Here is a 19,283-nt window from a genome sequence, read left to right on the forward strand (position 1 = left end):
AAGTCACTGGCATCACACATTACTTCAAAGGGTAGTTGCCAATTAGGAGCCCTGACTATTGGAGTTGTTGTCAAAAATTGCTTCAGTTGATCAAAACTCTTTTGACATTTTTCATCCCATATAAACTTAGCATCCGTAGCCAAAAGTTCACAAAGAGGTTTTGAAAGCTTAGAGAAATCTTTTATAAATCTCCTATAGAACCCTGCATGGCCAAGAAATTGCCTTACTCCTTTTACAGTTGTTGGGGATGGCAATTTGACAATAAGTTTCACCTTTGCTTTATCAACTTCAATGTCTTTCTCGAAGATGATATGGCCAAGGACAATTCCTTGACGTACCATAAAATGGCATTTCTCCCAGTTGAGCACCAAGTCTTTCTCAATGCATCTGTTAAGAACCGCTTCCAAGTTGACTAAGCATTCTTCAAATGTACCTCCATATATGGTGATGTCATCCATGAAAACCTCCATAATTCGCTCCACCATATCACTAAAGATACTTAGCATACATCTTTGGAATGTTGCAGGTGCATTGCATAAACCAAAAGGCATTCTTCTGTATGCATATGTTCCAAATGGACATGTGAAAGTGGTCTTCTCCTGATCTTCAACATCAATTTCAATTTGAAAATATCCGGAGTACCCGTCCAGGAAACAATAGAAAGGATGGCCAGAGACTTTCTCCAAGACTTGATCAATAAATGCCAATGGAAAATGATATTTCCTTGTCACAACATTCAATTTTCTATAATCAATACACACCTTCCAACCTGAAGTGAGGAGTGTAGTGATTTTTTCTTCTTTTTCATTTTGAACCACAGTAATCCCTGACTTCTTTGGTACCACTTGAGTAGGACTCACCTAAGGGCTGTCAGATATGGGGTAGATAATACCTGCTTGAAGTAGCTTCAGCACTTCAATTCGCACCACCTCTTGCAAATGAGGATTCAATCTTCTTTGAGGTTGACGAATTGGTTTAACTTCTTCCTCCATGTATATATGATGTGTACAAACCAAAGGACTAATGCCTTTCAAGTCAGATATTTGCCATCCTATTGCTTTCTTACACCTCTTGAGAACTTCAAGTAGACACTTTTCCTGAGGACTAGTAAGAGATGAAGATATAACAACAGGGCATTGTTTATTCTCTTCCAGGTAGGTGTTTTTCAACTCTACGGGCAGAGGCTTCAAATTGAGCTTTGGGGTCTCTTCTTTAGCAGCTTCTTGTGCCTCCTCTTTATTGAACAAAGGTAGATTCTCTTCTCTCCTCCTCCAACCTTGTAGAGTAGCAAGCACATCAGAGGGTTCAGGTAACCCTTTTTCAAGATCCCCAAGACTTTCATTCAAATTGTCTTGCATATTCTGATTACAGTGCTCCTCCACTAGAGTGTCAATAATGCATACCTCCTCTGGACCTTCTTCTTCTTCCGGAGTGATTTGCTTTTTAGACATATAAAAGATATTGAGCTCAAGTGTCATGTTGCCAAAAGTGAGTTGCATAAGTCCATTCCTACAATTGATGATTGCATTTGAAGTAGCAAGAAATGGCTTTCCAAGGATGATAGGAACAGAATTAGCTTCCTTGACAGTGGGGTCCGTATCAAGAACAAAAAAATCTACTGGATAGTAGAAATTATCAACTTGAACTAAGACATCTTCAATTATCCCCCTTGGAATTTTCATTGATCTATCTGATAGAGATAGAGTGATTGATGTTGGCTTCAATTCACCAAGTCCCAATTTCTTGTAGACAGAGTATGGTAGCAAATTCACACTTGCTCCCAAGTCTAAAAAAGCTTTCTCCACTACCTTTCCTCCAATCATGACTGAAATGGTAGGACATCCCGGATCTTTATACTTCAAAGGAGACTTGCATTGTATGATAGCACTTACTTGCTCAGTCAAGAAGGTTTTCTTGTTCACATTCAACCCTCTTTTGATAGTACACAAGTCCTTTAGGAATTTTGCATATGTTGGAACTTATTTAATCATATCCAGCAATGGAATATTGACTTTCACTTGTCTCAATACTTCAAGAATTTCTGATGCATTTTTTATCCTCTTTTTCCCATGCAAAGCTTGAAGAAAAGGTGGAGAGGTGTGTTTCTTCAACATTTCTTCTTTAATAAGCACTTTCTCCGGATTTGCATTCACTGTTGAATCATGGTCCTCCTTCCTTTCACTGATATCTTTCTTCTTTCCTTTGATTTCCTCCATTTTCTTTGTCTCTTCTTCTTCCTCCTCCTCAACATGTGGCTTGGGTGTTGGCAACTCAACTTTTTTACCACTCCTTAAAGTGATCAAGGCTTTAACATCTCTCACCTGTGAGGATTCTCCCTCTTGAGTTTCCACTTCATGGATACCCTTAGGGTTTTGGTGAGGTTGAGAAGGAAATCTACCCTTCTTTTGCACTGTGTTCAAGTTAGTGAGCCTTGAGATTGAGTATTGGAGATTATCTATCTTTTGAGATAAATCATTTTGCATCTCATCCATCCTTTTATTCAAAGTATTTTCTACACTGTCAATTCTTTGACTGAGTTGAGTATTGATGGCTTTTTGGTCTCCAACAAAATCTCCCACAACCTTGCTGAGATTCACTATTGCTTGTTCAAGGCTTGAAGCTTGTTGAGATGGTTGAGCCGGCTGTTGGTACTGAGGTGCTCTTGGCTTCCATGAGAAATTTGGATGATTCCTCCAACTTGAGTTATAAGTATTTCCATACAGAGCATTGTTATTGGGCTTAAATTGTCCAACAACATTTGCTTGATCTCCAAACATTTCCTTTACAGCTGGAATTGTAGGGCACTCCTCAACCAAGTGTTCATAAGAGTGAAAAATAGGACACGGCTGTATTTGCACTGGTGTTTCAGCAACAACTTGTACTTCATGCATCTTTTTCAGTTCTAGCTTCTCCAATCTTCTTGTCATAGCTGCAAACTTTGCTTTCATATCAACATCTTCATTCAAGGTGTACATCCCAGCCTTAGCATTAAAAGCACTCGGTTGAGACTTCATCTTTCCCACTTCTCCTTTGTTTGGTTCATCCCATCCTCTTGAAACTTCAGCCACATAACTCAAGAAATCCATAGCTTCCTCCGGATTCTTACTCATGAAATGTCCTCCACACATTGTCTCGAGGAGTTGCTTCATTGAGGAAGACATCCCATCATAGAAATAACTCACCAATAGCCATGTATCAAAACCATGGTGAGGACAAGCATTGATGGCTTCCATGTATCTTTCCCAACACTCATAGAATTTCTCATTCTCTTTAGCTGAGAAGTTTGAAATTTGTCTTTTCAAGCCATTTGTTCTGTGAGTAGGAAAAAACTTCTTGAGGAATTCAGCTTGTAAATCAGTCCAAGTACGGATACTCCTTGGCCTTAAAGAATTAAACCAAATCTTGGCCTTATCCTTTAAAGTGAAAGGAAATAACTTAAGCCTCATCAAGTCGATTGAAGCTCCTCCTTCTTGGAATGTATTACAAACATCTTCAAATTCCTTGATATGTGCATAGGGATTCTCACTTTCCATCCCATGGAAAGTTGGTAGAAGTGGCACAATATGCGGTCTGATCACTAGCTACTCTGCAGGGGGCACTATGCATGATGGTGCACTCATACGAGGTGGATGCATGCGGTCCCTCATTGATCTGAAAGCATTGGGATTGTCTTGGTGACCATGGTGACTATGCTGATCTTCAGGCGTAGCTTCCATGATTTTCAAGCTCAATTCCAATTCCTTGTTATGAGGTGTATCACGTTTTACAAGCCTTCCTCCACTATCTCGTATCCAATTTGGCATACACAACTAGTATCAACTGTAACTAAAACAAAAATAAAAGAAAACAAAAGAAAACAAGACTACAAAAATAGTAAAATGAAGTAAAACTGAATTAAAAGATATATTAGAATATGAACAAGTAAAGGAAATAATTAAAAATTAGTAAAATGAAAGAAAAGTCACCAAACTTGTGATGAAAATCACAAGTACTCTGAAATAATATCATTGTGAAGTTGGCACCTTCCCCGGTAACGGCGCCATTTGATCCGTGGTTCCCAAGTGGTGTACCTTAATTTTGGTCCTCAGACGGGAGTAATCAACAAAATTTATAACCTATATCACCATGCACTAGGATAACATAAGCTAGTATAGCATAGTGGCTCTAGGATTGTTCACTGGGAAGGGTTTTCAACTCACAACTGATACCAATTCAAAGTTGAATTGGTGTCTTTTCATTTCAAGGTTAGCTTCAAAAGAAAACATAAACTTTGGTTGAAAAAGTTTGGTTTCAAGCTAACTAAAAAGAAAGTAATGGGAATTACTTATAAAGAAAAAGCGTCTCTTGGAGTTTCAAGGTCACTGGGGTCAGGCTTCTCATACAAAAATAGAGTTTCGATCACTTTGGTTCTTTTCCTCGCATTGGAGAATTAACATATAGTTCATTCTCCAACCGGTATTGTATAGATGCTCCCCTTTTATGGATTTCAACACTAATTCCCTCTCACTGATTCATCTTGCAATGGGTCGTGCCTCTCACCTAGCATTTGCCATTCAAGGTGATCATTAACCTTGGACTTCCCTTCTTAAGCTCGCAAGAGATAACTAGTGGATGTCTCCTTAGAGTCTAAAAGCTTACCAAGTGTTGGAAATTCTAGAAAATCCTACCTTCAAGTTACCTCCCAAAGGCTCGCAAGATGTAAACTAGTGCATCTCAGTGGATGGAGATCACTTGCATTACCAAGTGTTGGCCCAGGTGAATTGAAGGTGTTTTAAGTTAACTAAAAACATAGAAATCATAAACGGGTTACACTTTCTCTTCATTAACAGTTGAAACAACAAAACTACCAATTCTTGCATTCGGCACCCTTCCCGGCTACCTTAGCTCCAAGAAACAAAAAGCCTAGCCACCCATTCTCTGAGGAAACATCCTCAGAGCTTGTTTGGCTAGTAAATGAAAAATACAATCAAATTGAGTAGGTAAGGCAGAGCAAAGCTCTTAATTTTACTTCCTTTCAAACTATACAAAAAGTTGTCTCCGAGAACAAGCTCCTCGAGATGTCTCTGTAATGAAAATTACAAAATTATATATGAGGTTATTCACCCTTTTTTTCTTGCTTAATAACTAAGGAATCCTATAATTGGTGGATTACAAGGAGAAAATGGGGAATTAGACATCAAATATCTGAAACAAAATATCAAAAAATGTTGGTCGCAAATATCTGGAAGCACTCAGGAGAATTTCGCAGGCGCACAAAATGGCTGCAAAATTTCGCAGACGTACAAGATGGCTGCGAAATCATTTCGCAGCCCTGCGAAATTGGCCTTCAGCTTGATGTGATCGGCTTCCAATGGCTCTAACTTCTTCATTTCAACTCCGATTTGCTAACCGTTTGAAGCGTTGGATTTCTGACTTCCCGAGCTTCGAAATGAAATATAGTATGCATCAAATGAACTTCAGAAGGTGCTCCAAAAGTGTCAAACAGCTGATGTCCTCTTGAATTCTTCATGTTAGATTCCTTTGTTTTTCTTCCTTGCATTCTTGATTTGCTTATGGCAAAATTGCTTTGCCATGGATTCCATAGAGCTCTCCTTGATCTTGGAATGCTTTGGTGATCAACTTACTATCAAAAGCACCAAAACTTACACAATTTGATTAGAAACGATTGCAAAGGTACTTAATATGCTAATTGGGTTAAAAGGTAATAACTACTACTCAAAAGTGTTTAAAAGAGTTAATTACAAGCTATCAAATAACACTTTTTAAGAAGTAAACAAGCAAATTTGGTACTGAATTACAAACATAATATTCCAAAATGTTTTGATTTAATTTATAATTAATTAGATCAGTTTTTCAATTCAAAATTAATCTTAAAAATTTTAAAATGCATTAAAGAATTTAAATTATTATTTGTATCTTACTTAATTTATAATTTATTTACTTTAATTTAAAAAATATATTTGTGTGTATAGGAGAAATAGTGAAGTCATCATTCATACTATATCAATTTTGATCTATTATTTTTTTTAATGATTAGATTCATTTTTTTAGTTCCAAATATTTTTAAAAATTGTTAACCCATTAATAAATTCAATACAAAGTGTCATTTAATTTGAAATTTATTTTTATAGTGAGAAATTTATAAAAATATAATTATTTGCAAAAAAATAATAAAGTCATAACCAATTTTTATCCATAAATTTATAAATTTAATAAATTTATTGTTTGAGTTTCAAACTATTTTTAGAGATTACTAAATTTGTTAATGAATACAACACATTAATTTTTATTTATATTAGAGTTTATTTGTCTAGTTAAAAAAATAATAATGATTCTATGTATAAGAGAAATGATAAAGTTATTTTGGACCATTTTTGTCTATAAATTTTTTATATTGATTGAATCATTATTTGAGTTTTACGTTATTTTTAAAATTATTAGACTCATTAATAAATCTAAGCATCAAGTTTTATTTAATTTAGAGTTCAATTGCCTAACGAAAAAAACATCGAAAAATAAGAATTCTATGTAAAACAAAAATAATGAAGTCATTCTAGACCAATTTTTGTCCATGAATATCTAGTATTAATAGGTTCGTTATTTTTGGTTTTAAATTATTTTTAAAATGGACTAAACTTGTTAATGAATTCAATACATTGAGTCTTGTTCAATTTGGAATTCATTTGCCTAGTAACAAAAATCGAAAAGTAATAATTTTATGTAAAAAAAAAAAACAATAAAGTTATTTTAAGCCATTTTTTCCTTCTTTTTTTTTTTTGTATTGGTTCACTATTTGAGTTTTAAATTATTTTTAAAAATTATTAGATTCATTAATGAATCTAATGCATTAAGTCTTTCTTAACAATAAAGTTATTCTAAACTAATTTTTGTACATAAAATTTTTAGTGTTAATTGATTCATTGTTTGAGTTTTAATCCAAATTTTATAATGTAAATGAAAACAAAGAAAAAAATGAGATGCATTTGTAATGTAAATGAAAAAAATGCACACATGGGCTGCATTTTTAGTGTAAAATATGTTCGGCTAAAAATAATTTTTTCCACCAACTTTCCAACACTATCTCCAAATGTCTTATTCTTATAAATAAAAATGTTAAATAAAAAGATTTTATAATTTATTTTTCAATCATCATTATTTTAGACATAAAAACTTAAGACATATTGAAAATTTTCTTAATGATCTAAAATGCAGACATTCCTAATACCTCATTGATCAATGAACCTTTTGGATTTTATCGCTTAATGAACCATGAACCACCTTTCAAAGCATAAATATCTTACCAGTGATAAGGTTTGTTATGTGGCATGCAAGCTACTTCTTAAAAAAGAAAACTTAGAGAGCTAAAGAGATTGAAGGAAAGCACACATGTATGATTCTTATTGATATTGTGTTTATAAATATACATGAGTGTTAACTTGGTGTATATAGCAATAACAAAAAATGTTTCTACAAAAAATTCGAGTATAAAATAATTACACAAATATTGAAGTGGTTAAGCCTTGATTTGAGGGATCTTAGTTGCAGAATAATTTCCTTCATAATGATCTCCATTATTGGTTGCATCATAATAATGTCTTCCATAATATCTCTATTACCATAATTATCTCCATTATGTCCCCACAAAAGTGGGTGCCCTTGAAGGACACCAATCTTAGTTTGTAATGAGAGCAATTGTCAACGTGATATGGGCTTGTTTAAGGAATCAATAAGTTGATCTTGTGTTGAAATATGATAAACACATAGGCTGCCTTTAAAGACTTTGTCATGTACAAAATGAAAATTGATCTCAATATGTTTCATACAAGAATGGAAAATAGGATTAGCACGTAGGTAACTTGCCCCCACATTGTCATAGTATATACTAGGTAGCTATGAAAGAGAGATGATAAGTTCCATGAGTAAAGATTGAATCCATGAAAGTTTAATAGTAGTAGATGCAATTGCCCAATACTCTACTTTAGTAGATGAACAATAAATAGAGCATTGCTTCTTAGAGCACTAGTCGATGTCCTATCATATTTTTCGCAACCCAATCAACATCAGAGAAAACATAAAGATGACATGGTGAGTTCTTTCATAAAAAGAGGCCATGCAAAATAGTACCTTTTAAGTTATTAAAAAGTTGCTTAGTAGCAATCCATTGAAAAATGGTAGGTTGATCAATGAACTATAAGAGTTTGTTTACTACAAAAGAAATATTTGGACGTGTTATAGACAAATATTATAAGTTACCAACAACTTGCTTGCATTCAATTGCATCAAGAAGGTAGGCACTATAATTGGGAAATAAAACTAAGCTGGTATGGAAAAAAGAGTTTGAACTTCCTTAGCATCAAACACCCTAGTACAAGAAAGAACATGTTGAAAATATTGTTTTGAGACCTCATCATCATAAGATGCATGTTAAGGAGGGTTAATAGGCGTGAGAATATGAGATGTTAATGGTTGAGAAGAGATTTGAGCAAGGGATTGTTGGAATATCTAGAAAACTCCATTCCATGACGTCCTAGATCATTAGGGTGCATGGATCTACAATATTAGGTATATTAGATCTAGGTAACAAAAGCATTCAAAATTATGTATTTTGACAATGGTCTAAGAGCAATGAATTACTTTATAATAAATAAAAAAATTATCAAACATTAAATAATTGTATATAAGTCTTAGAATGTTGGTTTGGTTCACCTTTTATCAAATATGAGACAAGGAAACCAAAAATGAAGTTGACAAAGTAGGTTTTCAAAATTCTCAAACCAAAAAGACCTTTAGATTAATGAAAATGAAGCCAATATGATCGATTTTGATTGAGTTGGATTGGTTTTTCTTATTTTACTTACACTCCTACTAGATTCTCTCATTATCCATGATGATTCTCCACCCTTGCTTAGTAATTGAAGCGTTATTAACATCTCATTCATCCTAATTCCTAAGTCTCTAAATTTAGGTTTGCAAACATCTTTTCAAGCTACTAAAGGAATCTGCTTAAATTCATTGGATCCTACATTTGGCAATCAAAAGAAACTTCTATGGATTGTATCTAGATCTTCATTATTAGAATTATTTTTATAAGTTTAAAACAATTCATACACAAAGAGGGAAACAATTTATAAATTAAAAGGGTACGTAGTTAGCTAAATTAAATTTGATTAATTAGAACTATTTATTGAACTTTTGATAGAAAAATGAGCTTTCCAAAAGTTTGCATTTTTTCCCTTGAGATTTAAGGACTTTTTTTTTTAAAAGTAATTTTAATTCTACCTTATACACTGGAGCAACCAAGATATTTATTGATTCCATTAGAAAGGGGAACACTTAGGACTTCCCCTAATTTCCTCTTCATAACCTTTAAATATTATTAGAAGTTTGAACTAAGGATTTATGAAAATTCACAAGTTAACTCGGCATAAAAAATAAAATAAAATAAAACCCTATTTGAGAGGCCTTAGTAAATATGATGTAGTCATCTTCAAATATAAGAAAAGAATTTTGGGTCTATTAAGGTGAGTTGGAATACCTAGATCATTAACCTAGTGTTCTTATCCTACTTTACCATCTCCCTACCTAAATATTTTATACATGGAATAAAAATAAATGGTAATAAAGGATCTTTTTGCCTAATACTTCTTAATGGTTGATGAATTTTTCCTTATAGAATACCATTTATCAAGATAGGACATTGTGGAAATGTTTTCCATAACTCATTTAATCCATTTGAGGGAAAACCAATTTTGAATAAAACTACTAGGTATAGGAAAATACATAAGGGAAGAATCCAAGTGAATCACAGGAGCTCTTAAATACATGGTTGTTAGTTGTAATGACTTTGATACCATTTCTTGTTATCACATGTATAATGAATTTGAGCACAAAAAGGTACGACAAGGCTTCAGAATAGTTTGATTAACTGTGCTTACACATATGATTGAACCCAATCTATTGTATTATAAAAAATTATTCACTATACTATATAGAATTATAGAGAAATTAAAAAGGAACATAAATACAATCATCAAACCTTCAAAATAGTTTCATGTTTTCTGCTTATCCTCCATCCTGCTTCACTAGGTATTTTTTGCTCTTTGTCAAATCTCTTCTTATGCAATATAATTTTTAAGAGCTCATTTCATTTTCACTTTTTTTTTTATTATGATATATTATATTTATAGAGATATATTATAAATATTTTCTTAATATATATATATTAAAAAATATTTTTATTTTATAATACCCTTTTACCAAAACGAAGCATTATCCTATTTTCTCTTACCCAACAAAAAGGTATAGCAATTTTACCTCATGAAAATTTTAAGGTGTTGAATTGGTAACTATCAAACTTCAAATTGAAAGTGTTGAAAGTGTGCGATGAAACATGGGTCATTAAACAAAAGTACAAACATATATATATATATACATGAGACCAACATATAATAAGGTGAGCTTAGGGTACAAAATAATAAGACCTGTTATGTGATATAAATGGATATATGAGACTGGATGAGACTCGAGTACAAAGTTATAGTACCCAAATTGTGGCAACACTTCATTGAGGGTACTTTGAGTAACTCAAGCAGGACTCTTAAGTCTTAAGTCTTAACCTCTTATCTCTCTCTCTCTCCATTTTTTTCCCACATCTTTTTCTTTCAATCAGTAGAGTTAATATCACTATTTTCACTCGTTCTTTTTGAACTGTGTAGTGGGGATCCCCTACTCTTGGGGCCCTTCAGGATGCAAAATGCTGCTAGCAGTGCAATGCTGGTAGCAGGGTGGGTGGCATCGGATGAGCTATGTATTCGAGAACCACTCTTTAATTTCACGAGTCCTCGAAAACCAGATCCGAAAACTGCATTCTGCTGTTGGAAATGCAGTCACACAGGGAAGGTTAATCGTCTTTGGCGCTGGCTCAACCCAACTCCTCAATGCTGCAGTGCATGCCCTTTCACCAGACAATTCACTGCATACTGCTGTTGGAAATGCAGTCACACAGGGAAGGTTAATTGTCTTTGGCGCTGGCTCAACCCAACTCCTCAATGCTGCAGTGCATGCCCTTTCAACAGACAATTCATCAGCCCCAGCTATAAAGTTGTGGCATCCTTCCCTTTTTACCCGGTTTGTCCTATTACCCCCAATTCCATTCACATTCCATTTCTGAGATACTACCAACTCTATGGACTTATTAATTGAAACGAAATTTCATACAGGTTTACCAACTACAAACAGACTTCTTTAGATCAAAGGACTTTCAGTTTCAAGGGGACGCATCCGTGTGGAAGAACAACTCAGATAGTACCTCAAATCTCATCGAATTTATGACTGCCCCCAATAATCCTGATGGGCAGCTGAATAAAGCAGTTCTTCACGGCCCATATGTGAAGGCCATTCATGATCATGCCTATTATTGGCCTCAATTTACAGCAATTCCAGCTCCCGCAGAATGAAGATCTCATGGTATTTACTATTTACTCTTTCTAAGCTTGCTGGTCATGCAGGCACTAGATTCGGGTAACAACCATTGCATCAATCTAATCATGCAGTTAACTTGTCCATAGTGTTGTGTATAAATATTTTTCAGCACCTACATATCTAACAATTAAGAAGATCCTTGGTTAACATTATATATTTTAAAATTATTTAATATTTATATAAAGAAGGAAAAACAAGTTGAAAAAACTATGTAAAAATAACAATGAAGTGGTGGATCCATTCTTATTTTTTAAGGAGAATTGTGTTTCCACCCGGTTGGGTTGGATTTAAGGTCCTCCTATCACTCATAATTAAACTCAAAATCCAATGAAATAGTAGAAATTGAAACGAAGGATATTTCCTTTAAAAAATCCCTAAAATACCCTTAATTATTAAATGAAAAAACTATTGATCACTCCTAAGGGTCTCCAACGGGCGGGCTGGGCCGGACCGTAAATAGGAGGCCCGCGGCCCAGCTCGGGCCGGGCCTATGGGCCCGTTGACTGGTCAAAGGGCCGGGCCGGGCCGAGCTAAAATGCTAGGCCCGCGCCCTGGCCTATGAGCCCGCGGGCTGGGCGGACCGGGCCAGCGGGCCGAGCCACGGGCTTTTTTAAATAAGCCAAAATGGCTTTTAAATAAAGGAAGGGAGAGGGGGGGATTCGAACCCCTCTCCTCAAGCTTAAATTTCAAGGCTCTAACCAACTGAGCTACATTCCTTTTGTGCTTATTAAATGAGTTAGTTATATATATATATAAATAAAGTATATTATTTTTTAAAAAAAAATTAAAGGCGGGCCTACGGGCCGGGCCTAAGGGCGGCCCTACGGGCCGGGCCTAAGGGCGGGCCTACGAGCCGGGCCTAAATTTAGGCCCGTGGCCCGGCCCGCGCCATAAACGGGCTCGAGCTGGGCCTAAAGCGGGCCGCGGGCTTTTTGGAGACCCTTAATCACTCCTACCTTTCTAATTCTCTCTTTGACTTTTTCACCCTTCTTTCACTTATTTATTAGTGGGACCAAGTTGAATGATTTACCAATCATTTTTCTCCAACAAATTGAACATGAAAGATAAATGGTTAAAAATTATTATTGTTAAATGCATTTTTGAAGTAAATAATTTTTAAATATCTTATCAAATATTATTCTCTTTTTCAAACTTACATAATATATAATAAATATTATTCTTTATTTCAAATTACATTATTTCTCATATATATTAAACAATTTTTAAACACCTCATCAAATATTAGTGTGTTTTATTTATTCTAACTTGCAAATTAGACATCATTAAATATATTTTTTTTCAAAATTATAGCATATATAATAAATATTTTTTAAATACCTTAGCAAATATTTTTTTGTTTCTTACTTACACAATAATAAATATGTTGTATATTATTTCTCATTGGTCTTAATGGTATAATTTGGTAAATAATAATAATAATAAATAAATAAATAAATAAAAATAAAAAACTATTGATAATCGTTCCAATGTCAAGCTCAAGTTGTTTAAAAATCGTACAAAACCTATTAAGAATCTTGTACATCCTTGTATACTTGAGACATTTCCCTTGTACAATTAGTATAATATTGTACAGTTGTGCAAATTTAATATCCTTCCTAAGTTATTTGTCCATGTAGGTATGTTAAGCATACTTTTAATCATTTGGCAAAGAAAATGGTGGATGACTTATTGTCAAAAAAATTTCCCCAAACATCATTATTAGGGGAAACATTGGAATTTCCATATGAGAGTTAAATAAAGTGTATGACATGGGTATACAATCGTTGGATGACAAGGAAAATGAAGGAGTGATTCAGAATCGATTGAAATTTTTCACAGATGGTAGTCTTGTATTCCCTTGTATACTTAGTATATTTCTCTTGTACAATTAATGTAATACCCTTGTACAATAGTACAAATTTCATATCCCTCCTAAATTATGTGTTCATGTAGATGTGTTAACCATGTTTCCACGTAGGTGTGTGTGGACTCTGTATTTTTCACGTGCGTTCCCAGTATTCGACGACGTCACTCGCTTTTTTATTTGTTTGGTGAAAATTTGATTTTTCTTTTTTTTTAAAAAAAAAAAAGACTAGGAGTCGCCAGTTATTTTTGTTTGATTTTTGAAGGAAAAAATAAAATAAGAAAGAAAAACCTTAAGTGTGACTCCTGAAGGAAAAACATGTCTGTGAAAAATCGAGTCTGGGTCCGGGGGTTTGGATACCTATTGGGAAGGTGTGGTAGTGAGCCGCAGCACCCCTCTAAGCCCGTATACATACGGTCTCTACTAAACAAATTAAGAGAATTGTGGCAATTAACTAATTAATTACAGATACCAAAAAAAATAATCAAGCAAATGAGTATATACAAGTCATAGTGAAAATCAATATACACACAAATAATGATGAAATCTAATTACAAAAATAGAAAAAATAAATAATAAGAGAATTATGCAAAATGATTTATTGGACTAAAAAAAAATATTAAAAAAATAGTTTTCAAGAAATTTCAAAGTATTTTATTAAAAATGATTTTGAATTAATGATTTCGATTTATTTATTTACAAAAAAGAATCAATTTATTTTTTTCAATTTCATTTGTATTCAATTTTCAAAAAAGTTATTTACACTTATTGTATCAAAAGAATTTATTACAAAATTTCAATTTGGGTACAAAAATTATTTTTACTTACTTTTACTAGAAAATAATGAATTTTTACAATTTTATTTACAAAAGTATTTCAATTTTTTTTCATTTAAGAAAAGTGATTTATTCAAATTACTTAAAAAGATATTTATTTGCAAAATAAATTTTCATTAAAAAAATAAAAAATAATAAAAAAAATTAATCCTCTATTTCTAAAAAAATACTTTTAATCCTATTTTAATTAAGGAAAAAGAATTCATTTAAAAAAAAATATTTTTTGGACAATTTTATTAAAAATTAATTTTTGGGACAACTTTATTTACAAAACAATTTTTGGACAATCATTATTAAAAACAATTTTTCAAATTCTATTAAAAACAATTTTTTTGGATTTTTCTAAAAACATTTTTCTGAATTTTTATTAATAATGAAAAAAACTTTTTTTTATTAAGAAGAATATTTTAAAATTATTATTTTATTAAAACATATTTACTGAATTATTCCTCTTATTTAAACAAAATTTCTGATTTATTCAATATCCAATTCTGTACACAACAAATAAACATATACAAACAAATATTTACAAAACTAATAAAAACAAAACCAAATAAAAGTGGGAAATAAAATATGTACTCAAATAAACTTACAACAAGCTCAATGTCTTCCTACAACTTTTTCAATCTCACTTTCTTCCATGAAATTTCATGTTTCACGTGTCATAAATCCATACTCAACCGATAGAATTGTAGAATGGGCTCATGCAAAAATAAAAATAGCCTAAATTCAAATTTCAAATTAGTCTAACAAATTTCATCAATTAAAAGTGGGCCCAAATTAGAAAATATAACCCAATAAAAATATCTCACATGTCATAGGCCCTAATATGAAATTTCCAAATTAATAGCCAAAATATAAGCTCAATTAATCAAACCCAAAACATGATAAATTAAAATAAATCGTATCAGACCTAAATTTAATATCTCATAATCCAAACCCAATTTAATATGCAAACTTAAATCCATAACCAAAATCAACCCAATTTAATATGCAAACCCACATCCAAAATATACCACAATAATATATCATATCTAAATTAAATAATTCAAATAAGTACAACTATATAAATTATCAACTAATCTAACTCAAATTAACAAATTCCAAATTAATTCACCAACAATAAATTGGCCCAAAATTCATATTAATTTACCAACAACAAATTAACCCAAATTTCATATTAATTCAACAATCCAAATTTTACAAACAACAATTACTATTAAAATCAAAGGAAAATAATAATAATAATAATAATAATAATAATAATAATAATAATAATAATAATAATAATAGAAAATGAGTGGGATGGGAAAGTGAGGGAATGAGAGAAAATGGGAGGAGGTCGTCAGCCGGTAGGGGGTTGCCAACGGCGAATGGCCAATGATCTACCGACAATGAGGGTTGATGGGTTTTTGGGAAACAAAAATGAAATAAAAATAATAATAATAAAATGATAAATAGATAAATAAAATGGGATGAAGAAAAATTGAGAAAATGTGGATGAAGGGGCGTCAGAAATGGCGTAGGCGTCACGCCACCGATAGTGATGATGGAGTCGGGTGAGGATGTAGGCGTTGGGACGAGCTGTAGGAGAAAATAAAATGGAAAATAAATGGGGGCTGATCATCCATGTGTGTTGTGGGGGAGGAAAAAAAATGAAAAAATGAAGTAGGGAAATGGGGAAGCACAGCTAGGAATCGAAGTTGGGGGTGGTTAGGGAGAAGAAATCCAGAAATTGGGATAATGGAGGTCCGAGTGAGGTCGTCCAACTGTCAGCCCTAAGAGAGTGAGAAGAAATGGAGAGACCAAATGGGAAGCCGGGAAAGTGGGTAGGAAGAAGAGAAATAAAAATAAATAAAAATAAAAATGATAGAAGAAAGGTGAGGGGGGCATGTCTCCATGACCTGGGAGAGATGGGGGGTAGGTGAGAGCAGGTAGGGGAAAGAAAGAGAAAGAGAGAGAAAAGAGGAGAGAGAAGAGAGAAAATAAAAAAATTAAATAAATAAAAAATAAATATAAACATATACTATAATAATAATAATAACAAATAAAAATAAAGTAAAACAATTTACAAAATAATAAAAATTAAGAATTAAAGGGTGAGTGGGTAAACAATATCACATATAATCAGGATTTAAAATCTAAGTACAAAATTGGGCTCGAAATTAATGTAAAAATAAAATTGGGACAAATTTTGGGGTCTACAAATATGCCCCTCTTCGATAGAGTCCACAAGGAAAGTGAGTGTATACACAAGCGAAACAAAGTGGGCTCTGCCGAAGAAAAAGAAAGACCACCAAATTTGTCCCAGTATGACACAAACTCTCTTAAACCAAAACAAAAACAAAAAGACTCTAAAACCCTACAAAAACAAGCAAGAATGGAAACTCCTAAGGTGCCCTTAAAGTTACACTGTGGACCCAAAACTCCCTCTAAAAAGGCCTCTAAAAGTGGTTCGAAAATCGATGTCGAAGTCGAGTAGCAGTCAAACCACCAAAGAGCATAGGAATGAGTACAAAGGGAACAACCATATGTACACCATACAAGGGCACAAGGCGTAGAGTATCTAAAAATACAATCAAGACACATACTACGAGCTCATAGAGCTATATCCTGCACAACAGATGTGAAGAAACTTTAGAATATCATAATGAAATGAGAAACACATATGCAACAAAGAGAGAAGTAAGATGGAATGTGAAACTATAAGAACAAAACATGTAATGCTAGTGATCATGAATATCAGGAACTATGGCTCTAAATGACAAGATTGACTCTAAATGCAAAATTGAGAAAATAATGGCTCTGGAAGCCAAACCAAAAAGCTAACTCTAAACGCTAGAGGCCCATAGGTGAAGACTTATGGTGGTGAAACTCTCAAAGGCTCACAAATGAAAATCTATGGTGTTGAAGCTGAAATGCCCATAGATGTCTGATCTATGGTGGTAATAACTGATCAAAGCCCATAAATGAAAGTCTATGGTGGTGAAACTGAAATGCCCATAGATGTCTGATCTATGGTGGTGATAACTGATCGAAGCCCATAGATGAAAATCTATGGTGGTGAAACTGAAATGCCCATAAATGTCTGACCTATGGTGGTGAAAATAGATCAAGGCTCATAGATGAAAATCTATGGTGATAAAACTAAAATGCCCATAGATGAAAATCTATGGTGGTAAAACTGAAATGCCCATAGAGGAAAATCTATAGTGGTGAAACTAAAATGCCCATAGATGAAATTCTATGGTGGTGAAACTGAAACGCCCATAGATGTCTTATCTATGGTGGTGATAACTGAAATGCCCATAGATATCTGATCTATGGTGGTGAAAACTGAAATTCCCATATATTAAAATCTATGGTGGTGAAACTGAAATGCACATAGATGTCTGATCTATGGTGGTGATAACTGAAATGCCCATAGATGTCTGATCTATGGTGGTGAAAACTGAAATGCCCATAGATGAAAATCTATGGTGGTGAAACTAAAATGCCTATAGATGTCTGATCTATGGTGGTGATAACTGATCAAGGCCTAGAGATGAAAATCTATGGTGGTGAAAACTGAAATGCTCATAGATGTCTAATCTATGGTGGTGATAACCAAAATGCCCATAAAGGAAAATCTATGGCGGTAAAACTGAAATGCCCATAGATGTCTGATCTATGGTGGTGAAAATTGAGATGCCCATAGATGTCTGATCTATTGTGGTGAAAACTGAAATGCCCATAGATGAAAATTTATGGTGGTGAAACTAAAATGCCCATAGATATCTGATCTATGGTGGTGAAACTAAAATGCCCATAGATATCAAATCTCCAAGCATGAGTGGCTAAATCTCGTTTTTCTCGGATGAGGGAAGATCTAGAGGCAAGATCTATGGTGAATTAGAGAATTGAGCTTGAATTGCAAAGATAATTTGATCCAATTGATTGATTAATTGAAATTTGGGGATTTTTCTCTTCAAATTGTCTTGGATGATTACTACAATGCAAGCTAGGTAGATTCATCAAATTCTTAATGCTAGATTTGATGAGATTGAATAGTTGCATTGTGTGAATCATTGGAAGATAATTTAAGATGAATCAAATATATGATTCGAATTGATCTCTTGGATTAGATTACCTAATTTTTAAAAAAATTAGATCTAGACCTTAAGCTAAATCAAAAATCAGTTTAGATGAAAATTTAGGTTTTCAATCTAACTTGAGGAAAATTAGATCTCAACACCTATTCACCATGGAAATTGCTCTCTAGAAAATCCTAACTCCAAGAGTCTCACATCTTATTAATTTTCTTCTCTTTTACACTTCATTTTCCTCTCAATTTGAATACATTGTTATTTTGGAATTTTATCATGCAATTTCAAGTCAATTTCACTTGATCACAATCATTTCTTATCATCTCATTCAAGCCTTAATTACCAAGAATAATCCATCCTTGTGGACAATACCTAAAAACCACTATACTACAGTAGTTTGTACTAAAACCACTTTTTGATCGGGTACAAATTGCTATAAAATAGTGAATTAGGTTATAAATTTTGTTTTGATCTAATAAAAGTCAAAATCCGAGCGATCAAATGCCCTAGACAAACTAATAGTGGGGAGATGCCCTAAACAAACTGACAATAGGGGGATGCCCTAAACAAACTAATAAAATGGGGATGCCTTAAATAAGATGGCAGGAAAGGGGGATGCCCTAAACAAACTGACAAAAGGGGGATGCCCCTAAACAAGATGACAGGAAAGGAGGATGCCCTAAACAAAGTGACGGTAGGGGAATGCCCTAGACAAACTAATAGTAGGGGGATGCCCTAGGTGATAACTTGTAAAGATTGACAAATGGGTCTAACAACCATGAAATCAGCACAAGATGTGGTAAACCCAAAGAGGAGGGTATGCCCTAGTAGAAGAGCGCTAAAATGGGTATGCCCCAATATGACGACTCACAAAGATCAAGAAATAGATCGAGTAATGAGAAAATCTGCAAAAGATCTAATGAACTCAAGGATGGGGATATGTCCCAGTGTAAGATAATAACCAACATAAGACACAAAATGTCACCATACAAGACATTCTAGGATATGCTCAACGAT

The sequence above is a fragment of the Vitis vinifera genome, chromosome 18 (genome assembly GCF_030704535.1).
Source record: "Vitis vinifera cultivar Pinot Noir 40024 chromosome 18, ASM3070453v1".
In the NCBI taxonomy this organism is placed as follows: Eukaryota; Viridiplantae; Streptophyta; class Magnoliopsida; order Vitales; family Vitaceae; genus Vitis; species Vitis vinifera.